Genomic DNA, 11,615 nt, shown 5'->3' with positions numbered 1-11,615 from the left:
TCCCAAAATAGAATCTCTACCAAATCCCACCTTTCTAACTTAAAAAACACCAAAGTTATGCTAATTTCGATCGTTCTATGACAGCTATAGGATATAGTCGCCGATCCTTACGAAATTTTGTACATAAGATATTTTGGTCAAATATAACATGTGCAGAAACTCCCAACCCTCTAACTTCAAAAACACCAAAGTTATGGCATTTCCGATCAATCAGTTATATGGCAGCTATAGGATATAGTCGACCGATCCCGGCCGTTCCGACTTATATACTGCCTGCAAAGGAAAGAAGGGTGTGTGCAAAGTTTCAACTCGATAGCTTTAAAACTGAGAGACTAGTTTGCGTAGAAACAGACAGACGGACCGACGGACAGACGGACACGCTCATATCGACTCAGGAGGTGATCCTGATCAAGAATATATATACTTTATAGGGTCGGAGAGGTCTATATACGGACTATATACGATCCGCTATATATTTAATAATATAAGATGCATGGCGCCACCTAGTGGACTGCGACTCAACTGCAAGGGTATATAAACTTCGGCTCCGCCCGAAGTTAGCTTTCCTTTCTTGTTTTTTGATGTTTTAAATTTCTCAGTAGTTCTTTTTTTTTGTTTTTTTTTTTTTTTTTTGTTGCAACTTTTTCAACTTTTAGAAATCTGTATGATGCAGATTTAATCGTAACAGAATTAATTAAGCTATTCGAAGACTTTTCTTATTTGCTAGGCCCTCCGAAGATATATATGTATATATACGTGTACCTGTACCATATTAGAAATCGCACTGGACTGCTTTACAATTTGACGGAGACCTGGGGTCGTGTATGGGTGGAGTGGGTGAACCGGCACTGATCCAGGTGTGAGGACAGGTGTTGAGAGTGGAGCGCTCGTGTATATTATTTTTTTCTTGTTTTTTTTTTTGTATTATTATTCGGCCTCAGAAATCGCCTTATAAAATAAAAAAAAACGTGTGAATAGGATTTCGGCTAGCCTGGTGATAGATTTCACAGATGTTAATTGTTTTTTTTTCTTTTTTAAAAATGTGTGGGTGATCACTTGCACGGGATTCACTAGGTATGTATGTATATGTACTTAGGTAAGTGTTGATTAGCTTGACAGCTCCAAAGAAAAAGAATTAGGCCACTGCTTAGTAAGCAGCTACAGACTAATGTCAAGGTAAGTACGAACACATAGGATGCAAATTAGAATAAATACAAAAAGTGGAGAGTTTCGTTAAGATTAGACGTTATTCGAATCTAATTTTTTTGAAACTCGAATGGGCAGCACAGGTGACCATTACAACCACAGATAATCTGTCGAGTAATCCGGAGACAGGATTAGCTGGAATTAGCATTTTATATCTTTGGCATGATAAGTTCCAAGTTCTTTTCCATTAAGCGATTCGAGTAAATAATACGAGTTTCCTAATTTCTTTTTAACTCTGCATTTCGTGAATAAAGGGCCTAACTTTTTATTATAGTTTTGACTAAAGTTACTCAACTGGAAATTTCTTTTAAACACTTCTTGGCCTTCTTTAAACGACACAAACTTGCTTCTCAAGTTGTACTGTTTTACATTCTGTTTATAAGCTTTTCGACTATTTGTTTGTATTTCCTGACGTAACAATAACAGTTTTTCTTGCCGATCCATTGTAGGAGATTCTTCGAGAAGTGATAATTTGGTTAATAATCGGTAATCTTCAGCGTGGTTAATCATATTGAAACCAAAAAGAGCTTTATAAGGAGAACATCCAAGAGACTGATTTAAAGCTGATCGTAAAGCGGACGAAATGCGAGTTAAATTCGCATCCCAGTCTGTTTGATCATTTTTGAGATAGGAACGAATAGCTGCAATTAAAGAGCGATTAACTCGTTCAGCTGCATTGCTTTGCGGAGAATATAGCGCGGTAAAAATGTGTCGAATTCCAAACTTAGTCAACATCGCTTCAAATTCTTTTGCTTTGAATTTTGAGCCGTTGTCACTAACAATAGACTCTGGAACTCCAAACTCACAAAAATTCGCTCTTCTAGAATTTTTTTTTTTTTTTTTTTTTTTGCGCGGTTCCCACTGCATACGTACAGCCCACCTCCCGTCCAACCGACCGAGGGACGCTGCCGCGTAACGTACGGCTCGAATCGCGGGAATAGATCCGAGACAGATATGCGAGGAATAGGAGAAAGATATTACGAGGAAGGGTGTTGCATAGATAAGTTAATATAAGCGATTTAAGATTGTTAGTAGAGCAAAGTGATAAGATGTGGTAGGGACCATTGTAGTCCGAACATAATACCCTGAACGGATCGTGTTGGGCATATGTCGAACTACAATGGCTGAGGAGTAGAGGACGAAATTTTCTGGTCCTTCTACTAGGAATGTTAAAATTTAAACGTGTTAGTAAATGCTGGCTGTCTATATTTCCATAAATAAGATTATATAGAAACATGACACCCAGCATCGTTCTACGATTTGTTAATGATGGTAAGTTGATTAGTAAAAGTCTACTATGATAAGAGGGGAGGTAAAGATTTGCATCCCAATTAAGTCCCCTAAGAGCAAAAGTAAGGAAGTTTTTTTGTACAGATTCAATGTGATCTTGGTGTACTCCATATTGAGGACTCCAGACACACGATCCATACTCTAGAATCGGACGGACCAGTGATGTATATAACGTTTTAGTTATGTACGGGTCATTAAATTCTTTTGACCATCTTTTAATAAAACCAAGCACACCCATGGCTTTATTAACCATGGTAGATACATGGTCGGTAAATTTAAGTTTCAAATCTAATAGGACACCTAGATCGTTAACCTGAGTTAATCGTTCTAAGGCGTTCCCATAGAGAAAGTACATAGCCTGGTGAGGACTAGATCGGTAAAAAGACATAAGTTTACATTTCGATCCATTAAGCTTTAGGTTATTTGCTAAACACCAATTTTGAAGTTTATCCAAATCGGATTGAAGTCTAGACTGGGCGCTAGTGAATTTATACTGAAGGCATAGCTTAACGTCATCAGCGTACATAAGTACAAGTGAATTAGTTAAGGCAAGGGAATTAGTTAAGGCAAGGGAAATGTGTTAATAATTCCTGTAGTAGCTTTCTTTAACGGACAAAGCCAGTGATATCTACTGAAATGGTCAAGTACTATAAATAATCCAGTTTGACTGCTGACTGAATTCAGTTTGACTGAATTTCTAACGTGGTTAATTGACCCGAGTGACATGTCGAACATGCCCTCAGGGAAGTCATGGTGGGAGTTAAGCTGTAAAGACGGTGAATTATCAACATTTGACCACATAAGTTCTGGGATATTAAAGTCACCCAGAGCTATCAGCTGGTCACCATCAGACAGACGATCGAAAACCAAACGAATAGCGGACAAATGTTGCCAGTATGTTGGCGGTTCGGATGAATGTGGTATGTAAATTGATCGGACAAAGTGATTTTGACCAAACTCTTGTGATTTTACCTCTTCAGAAGCGAATTTGGAGTCTACATAAATTAGCACTCCTCCTCCCCTTCGCAAAGTTCTATCACATCTAAAAGTGGTGTACCTACTAGGAAAAACTTCGGAGCTTAAGATCTCCGGCTTTAACCAAGTTTCTGTAAATACTATAATGTGGGATGCAAAAAAAGAACTATCAGAATACAGTTTGGGAAGTTTACTACGTAACCCTCTTGTATTCTGATAGGTAAGTGTTAATGAAGACATTAGTTTTTTGAGATTGAGGAAGATGAGGTGGAAGGTTGATCAGTGGCCTTAACATGTGGGAGTTTTACACCCACAGGTTTGGTTATCTTTTTTTTCACCGTACTTGGTTGATGTTCTTGGACGAAAATGTTCTCTGGCCAAAAGCTGGCGGAACAGATCGTCTTGAACATCTGCAAGGGCACACGTATTTTGAAAGATGACGTGTGCCTGGTGTAAGAATATTTGAATTTTGTAATATCCACCACCTTTATGTCGGCTTTTGCTTTGGCTTTGATGTAAGCCGAGATATCAATCTCCGAAGTATCCGGGAAACAAAAATGTGTTTCGATGATGGGATCGCCTGCAAGGGTTTTGGTGCCGCCGTAACTAATACTGCGGCATCAGTGCGTACCGGGGGTCCGGACGGTTTATTACCCTGTTTGGTGACTGTTACAGGAGTTTGAATTATTGGGTCTGGGATCACTTGAAGCGATGCCACAGAGGACATATTGGACAATTGCTCATTGATTCCGAGACATTCGGAAGCCGAATTTTTCTCAGGTCCGGCCCTTGGGGTGGCCAGAGATATAAGCGGCTGCGTAGTTGTCGGCTGAGCAGGCTGAAGATTATTCGACCCGAGCACATCACGAAAAGCGGATTTCTTACGCTTTGAAGACTCATTTAGTAGTTGAAGGCTACTAAACTGTGTATCAAGCGCACAGAGTTGGTCATTGATTTTTCGAAAACCACTAATCAACTCCTTGAAACCGCTTTTAGTCTGCCTCATGAACGACCTCATTTCGTCCTGAACAGCACGACAACCATCACAGCAAAAGTGGAGACCAGACCTACGCGAGATTGCATCCGACACTGAGGCCGTGAACCCGGCACACTTAGCGTGTAAAACGTTTTCACAGAGCCAGCAATGGATGGTAGGTTGGGAAGACGAGATTGTCTTATTTTTTTTTTTTTTTTTTCTCCTATTACTCCGCTTGGGAGCTTAGGGCATTTACAAGGACTTTGAACCTGGCTCTGTTTGGTGCAGTTTGCTTAGCGTAATCCCACGTGATGTTGCTGCGGGATATTTCTAGTATTATAGTACGGCGCCAGGTAAGCTTGGGGCGGCCCACTCTTCTGCTTCCCTGTGGTTTCCAATCCAGTGCCTTCCTGACTATGCTGTCTGTTTTCTTCCTGAGTGCGTGACCTATCCATCTCCATTTTTTCTTCTTGATTTGGTGATGGATGGGAGCCTCCCCCGTTTTGCGCCACAGGTCACTGTTGGAAATTCTGTTGGGCCAGAATATCCCACATATGATCCTGAGGCACTTGTTAATGAATGACTGCAGCTTTGTCATCATCCTTTGGGAGGTTAGCCACGTCTCAGCTCCGTACAGAAGAATGGATTTTACACACGCATTGAAGATCCGCAGCTTTGTTCTTCTACTTATTTGCTGATTTCTCCAAATGCGGTGCAATCTTCCGAATGCAGATCTTGCCTTGCACAGTCTGCTCTCTACATCTTTTTCCACTCCACCACTGGATGATATTATGGTGCCAAGGTAGGTAAAGTGGTCGACGAAATCGACTGTTTTACCGCTGATGGTGATGCTATCATGGTTGGAGTTATTAAACCGCTTCGCCTTGGTCTTTGATGCGTTGATGGAGAGGCCTACTGCGTTGGCTCTCCTCTCGAGGTCGGACGCCTTGGCTTGTATATCGATGAGTCTGTGTGATAGGAGGCATATATCGTCGGCGTTGTCTAGGTCTTCAAGGTGTTGTGTGAAGCTCCAAGTTATCCCGCGTCGATGCATGCTTACACTTCTCTCATGATCTCATCATTCACCAGGTTGAACAGTAGGGGTGATAGAGGGCAGCCTTGCTTGACGCCAGTGTTCGTCTGAAAGGGTGCACTGATTTTTCCGTTGTGCAGTACTGCCGTTGTGCATACATAGCTCTTACTATGTTTACGATGTTGATTGGCACTCCTTTCCTTGCAAGTGCACGCCATATCGCCACCCTGTCTATTGAGTCAAACGCTTTTTGGAAGTCGATGAATAGAAGGTATAGTGGCGAACGCCATTCCACGGCTTGTTCGGTTATTGTGCGTAGCGTGTTTGCCTGGTCTACGCAGCTCCTAAGTGGTCTAAAACCTCCTTGTTCATCTCGAATTGTTGGATCTAGTTTCTCCATAAGTCGTTCGTTCAGCAGGGTCGCTAATATTTTATAGCTGGTGTTCAACAGGGTGATCCCTCGCCAGTTGTTACAGTCACTGAGGTCTCCCTTTTTTGGTAGCTTAACGATTACTCCTCTCTTCCAAGCGTCAGGAACTCGCTCACTTTCCCATATATCTTTGAAATGCGGGTGCAATGTATCGGCCATTAGTTGCGGGTCAATCTGGAGGAGTTCGGCAGATATGCCGTCCTCTCCAGCCGCTTTGTTGCTCTTTAACTTCCTGATTGCATCTTGTATTTCTCTGATTGAGGGAGGGGTTGGGGGTATCCTAACGCTGCTGTTGGGTACGATACTTCTGAAGTCGGGCTGTGTGTTGCCTGGTTGCTCTGTACAGCTGATCTCCATGAAGTGTTGCCTCCATCTCTCAAGTTGAGCATCGTCGTCTACTAGGAGCCTACCGTCTGAGTCTCGAATGGGTTGGGTTTGCCTCTGGTAGCTTCCAGATAGTTTGCCTATCAACTGGTACAGTGAGCGCATGTTGTTTATATTTGCTGCTCTTTCTGCGTTTTCTGCAATGCTGTCCAGTACGGCTCGCTTGTCGCGTCTAGCTGATTTTTTCACCAATTTGCAGAGATTCCTGTGTTCTTCTCTGGCTCTGCCGTCGTGATCCGCTATCGACTTGAGTCTATTCCGTCTGCTGATGAGTTCCCATGTGTCCGCCGAGATCCATTCAGAGCAGCTGCGTTGTCTCGTGCCAAGCATCTCCTCTGCGGTACTTCTCAGTAGTCTGCAAGTTTGTTCCCAAGGGCAGTTCCGCTGTGGTGTCAACTGTTCGCGTAGTGCTGTTGCCATTCTGGAGGATAGGGTAGTATCTCTGAGTCGATGTATATTCAGGGGGGTCGGTCTTCTTGTGGCCCTGGTGGCAGTGTGCTTTCGTTGGAGTTTGATTGAGATCTCTCCAACTACAAGCTCGTGGTCGCTGTCTATTGACGCGCCTCTCCTATTGCGTACATCTCTCAGCGAACGCCTCCATCTCTTACTTATGCACAGGTGGTCGATTTGGTTGCGGGTATTTCCATCTGGAGATGTCCATGTATATTTATGAACTTCCCTGTGGGAAAATACTGTTCCTCCAATGACCAACTGGAAGGTCTGGCATAAGTCGATCAGCCTGTCTCCATTGTCACTTCGCGTGCCGATACCATGCCGGCCCATGGTTGATTCCAATCCGGTGTTGTTGGGGCCGACTTTCGCATTGAAGTCACCCATGAGAATCTTGATGTCGCCTCTTATGACCTTGTTGAGGGATGAGATAAGTGCGTTGATGTCATCGCTGGCGTCTTCTATTGGGGCATAGCATTGCACGATGGTGATGGTGATGTGCCTGGCGTTGCATCGGAATCTGGCGGTGATGATTCTGTCAGAGACGGGGTTCCAGGAGATAAGTGTCTGTTCAAATTTCCTCGAAACTACTCCATTTCGTCCACCATCACTGCTTCCGCTATGCAACACTAGATTACTTTGTGATGTTGTTGTTGCTCCCTTCCCACTCCATCTCATCTCGCTGTTGCCAGCAATTGCGATCTGCAGTCGGTCCATCTCGTTCTCCAACTGCGCCAATCTGGATGGCTCCATCAGAGTCCTAACGTTCCATTGTTTCGTGTCCGTTTCGAGATGCGAAGGGTCGTCATCGGTTTTGGAGTGTCATTTGGTTCGATTGTACTTGTATTTGTTCTTGTAATCATTGTTATTTTCGTTCGGCCCGGTGATTGGCCGGACGCGACTTATCCCATGTAGTGGGGCTGCCACTTGTCGACATCTGGGAGTTCCGCTTTTGACTTTTTCATAAATATCATGCGAAATTATAATAAATTCATAATTTTTTTTTATTTATCGGGGGTCGGGATCGAACCCACGACCTCTTGTTTGGTAGGCAAATACGCTACCGCTGAGCTGGCAAGAGGCCATTGTGAATTGCTTACAATTACACAGTATAAATATTACAAGCCGAAAGTGTAGGGTCATGCACTTGTCATGAGTGGGAATCGAACCCACAACCTCATGCTTAGCGAGCTAGCGTGCTAACCGCTAGGCTACGAGGCCCCCAAATTGATTGTCTTAATGCAAGACTTTAATGCACAGACCAATTTAAAACCCATAATTATTAAAAATTTAAATAATTAATTTATTAAAAATTATTTAAAATTCAATAATTAATTTATTAAAAATTATTAAAAAAATTAATAATTAATTTAAAAATATTATTTGATTTTATTAATGAGGAACCTTGAACCACTGTACCAAGGAAACGAGAAGGGGAGATTAAAGAGAGCAGTTAGTGCAAGTTAGTAAGATTTAAAGAAATAGAGATAAGAATCTCTATTGAGCGAGAGTAGAAGCAAAAGATTAGCAACAACACCGTAGGAGATGAAGAAGCAGAGCAGGGCTATGTTTGGAAAGTAAATTAAATAAATAATTATTTTACCTCCAAATATATCACTGCACACGCGAAGCGATACGGATCTAAAAAATTGCAATTTGTTTTTATATCAGTTAAGAAATAAACACCGATTGTTTATAGAAAGCTTATTGCAAATTTTACAAAAACGTAGTGCGCACAAAAAAAACACGTCCGTCCGCTTTAAGATAAAGAGAGGAAGTGAATTGCAAGATAAATGACAGTACTTCATTCCCTATCTGCACTAAGCTGAGAGTTGTGTTCGACGGTTCGGCACTACATCCTCTGGTTATTCCGTCAGTGTCACAAATACCGCCGCGTAAGGGTCTTTTTAGATGATAGTTTGTTGCAGTGCATCCTCTAGAGAGATTCTATTCATGATGACATGAAGATTTTTAAGCTCGACACCTTAACTTATGACACAAAGCCAGCGTCTTTTTTATCTTTTCGCTCAATGCACCAGCTGGCTAAGGATGAAGGTGACGGTTTCCCCGAAAATTCATATACAATAAAATGCTTCGTCATAAAAACTCATATAATGCCGAAGCTGGTCAGGATCACCTCCTGAGTCGATATGAGCATGTCCGTCTGAAAGATGGGATTTGGTACAGATTCTATTTTGGGAAAAACCATCTGATCTGCCAATTTTCATAAGGATCGGCCGACTATATACGATCTGCTATATATCTAATAATATAAGATGCGACTGAACTGCAAGGGTATATCAACTTCGGCTCCGTCCGAAGTTAGCTTTCCTTTCTTGTTTATTTTGTTTTTCCGACCTCCGCGTCCCATATCCGCACTCATTTTACTCAGACTTTTCCAGATCCAAGTCACGCTCGCCATGTAAAGTCGTTTATATCCAATTTATTTATTTATTCTTGATTTATTGAAGGAGCAGCAAAGGTGCCGCTCCAACGCTTCTATTGGATCTGATTTTACATTATTCTTTTAATTCTAAGTAAGGCTAAGTCTCGTCGCTGCGCTGCCCTCCAACGGTTTCTATTTCTGTCGCCCATGGATGTGGATTATTTTTATATAATAGCCACTTAATGTGTGCTATTCTTTTATTTATTTTGTTTTTCCGACCTCCGCGTCCCATATCCGCACTCTACTTACTCAGACTTTTCCAGATCCAAGTCACGGTCGCCATGTAAAGTCGTTTATATCCAATTTATTTATTTATTCTTGATTTATTGAAGGAGCAGCAAAGGTGCCGCTCCAACGCTTCTATTGGATCTGATTTTACATTATTCTTTTAATTCTAAGTAAGGCTAAGTCTCGTCGCTGCGCTGCCCACAGACGGCGGCAACAAGACGGCTATGTATATGCTTATATATGTGTATGCCATGTAAGTGAGAGCGCAAGGTATATGCACATGAGGTCCGTTCGTGTTACAATTCTGCCGGCGCTTGCACTTTTTGTACATAGCGATCGGTTCATGTTTAGACCATATAAGTTTCGTTAACACTGCAACAAATTGTTACAGTTTTTACCTTTTAGGTACTCTTGGTGCAGTGGCTATTCAATATGTGTGCATACTAAAATAGCTCAGTGGGAAGAGAACAGTAGAGCAACGGGGTTAACCATTGCCGTGGTGAGCTCCTGAATTAGGAGGGTCCATCAGTTTTGCTAGTAACTCAGCTCCAAATATTTCCAGCTTCGGCATTATATGAGTTTTTATGACGAAGCATTTTATTGTATATGAATTTTCGGGGAAACCGTCACCTTCATCCTTAGCCAGCTGGTGCATTGAGCGAAAAGATAAAAAAGACGCTGGCTTTGTGTCATAAGTTAAGGTGTCGAGCTTAAAAATCTTCATGTCATCATGAATAGAATCTCTCTAGAGGATGCACTGCAACAAACTATCATCTAAAAAGACCCTTACGCGGCGGTATTTGTGACACTGACGGAATAACCAGAGGATGTAGTGCCGAACCGTCGAACACAACTCTCAGCTTAGTGCAGATAGGGAATGAAGTACTGTCATTTATCTTGCAATTCACTTCCTCTCTTTATCTTAAAGCGGACGGACGTGTTTTTTTTGTGCGCACTACGTTTTTGTAAAATTTGCAATAAGCTTTCTATAAACAATCGGTGTTTATTTCTTAACTGATATAAAAACAAATTGCAATTTTTTAGATCCGTATCGCTTCGCGTGTGCAGTGATATATTTGGAGGTAAAATAATTATTTATTTAATTTACTTTCCAAACATAGCCCTGCTCTGCTTCTTCATCTCCTACGGTGTTGTTGCTAATCTTTTGCTTCTACTCTCGCTCAATAGAGATTCTTATCTCTATTTCTTTAAATCTTACTAACTTGCACTAACTGCTCTCTTTAATCTCCCCTTCTCGTTTCCTTGGTACAGTGGTTCAAGGTTCCTCATTAATAAAATCAAATAATATTTTTAAATTAATTATTAATTTTTTTAATAATTTTTAATAAATTAATTATTGAATTTTAAATAATTTTTAATAAATTAATTATTTAAATTTTTAATAATTATGGGTTTTAAATTGGTCTGTGCATTAAAGTCTTGCATTAAGACAATCAATTTGGGGGCCTCGTAGCCTAGCGGTTAGCACGCTAGCTCGCTAAGCATGAGGTTGTGGGTTCGATTCCCACTCATGACAAGTGCATGACCCTACACTTTCGGCTTGTAATATTTATACTGTGTAATTGTAAGCAATTCACAATGGCCTCTTGCCAGCTCAGCGGTAGCGTATTTGCCTACCAAACAAGAGGTCGTGGGTTCGATCCCGACCCCCGATAAATAAAAAAAAATTATGAATTTATTATAATTTCGCATGATATTTATGAAAAAGTCAAAAGCGGAACTCCCAGATGTCGACAAGTGGCAGCCCCACTACATGGGATAAGTCGCGTCCGGCCAATCACCGGGCCGAACGAAAATAACAATGATTACAAGAACAAATACAAGTACAATCGAACCAAATGACACTCCAAAACCGATGACGACCCTTCGCATCTCGAAACGGACACGAAACAATGGAACGTTAGGACTCTGATGGAGCCATCCAGATTGGCGCAGTTGGAGAACGAGATGGACCGACTGCAGATCGCAATTGCTGGCAACAGCGAGATGAGATGGAGTGGGAAGGGAGCAACAACAACATCACAAAGTAATCTAGTGTTGCATAGCGGAAGCAGTGATGGTGGACGAAATGGAGTAGTTTCGAGGAAATTTGAACAGACACTTATCTCCTGGAACCCCGTCTCTGACAGAATCATCACCGCCAGATTCCGATGCAACGCCAGGCACATCACCATCA

This window comes from Drosophila ananassae, assembly GCF_017639315.1.
Source record: "Drosophila ananassae strain 14024-0371.13 chromosome Y unlocalized genomic scaffold, ASM1763931v2 tig00000255, whole genome shotgun sequence".
NCBI classification, from domain to species: domain Eukaryota; kingdom Metazoa; phylum Arthropoda; class Insecta; order Diptera; family Drosophilidae; genus Drosophila; species Drosophila ananassae.
Note: the sequence above shows the minus strand (reverse complement) of the source record.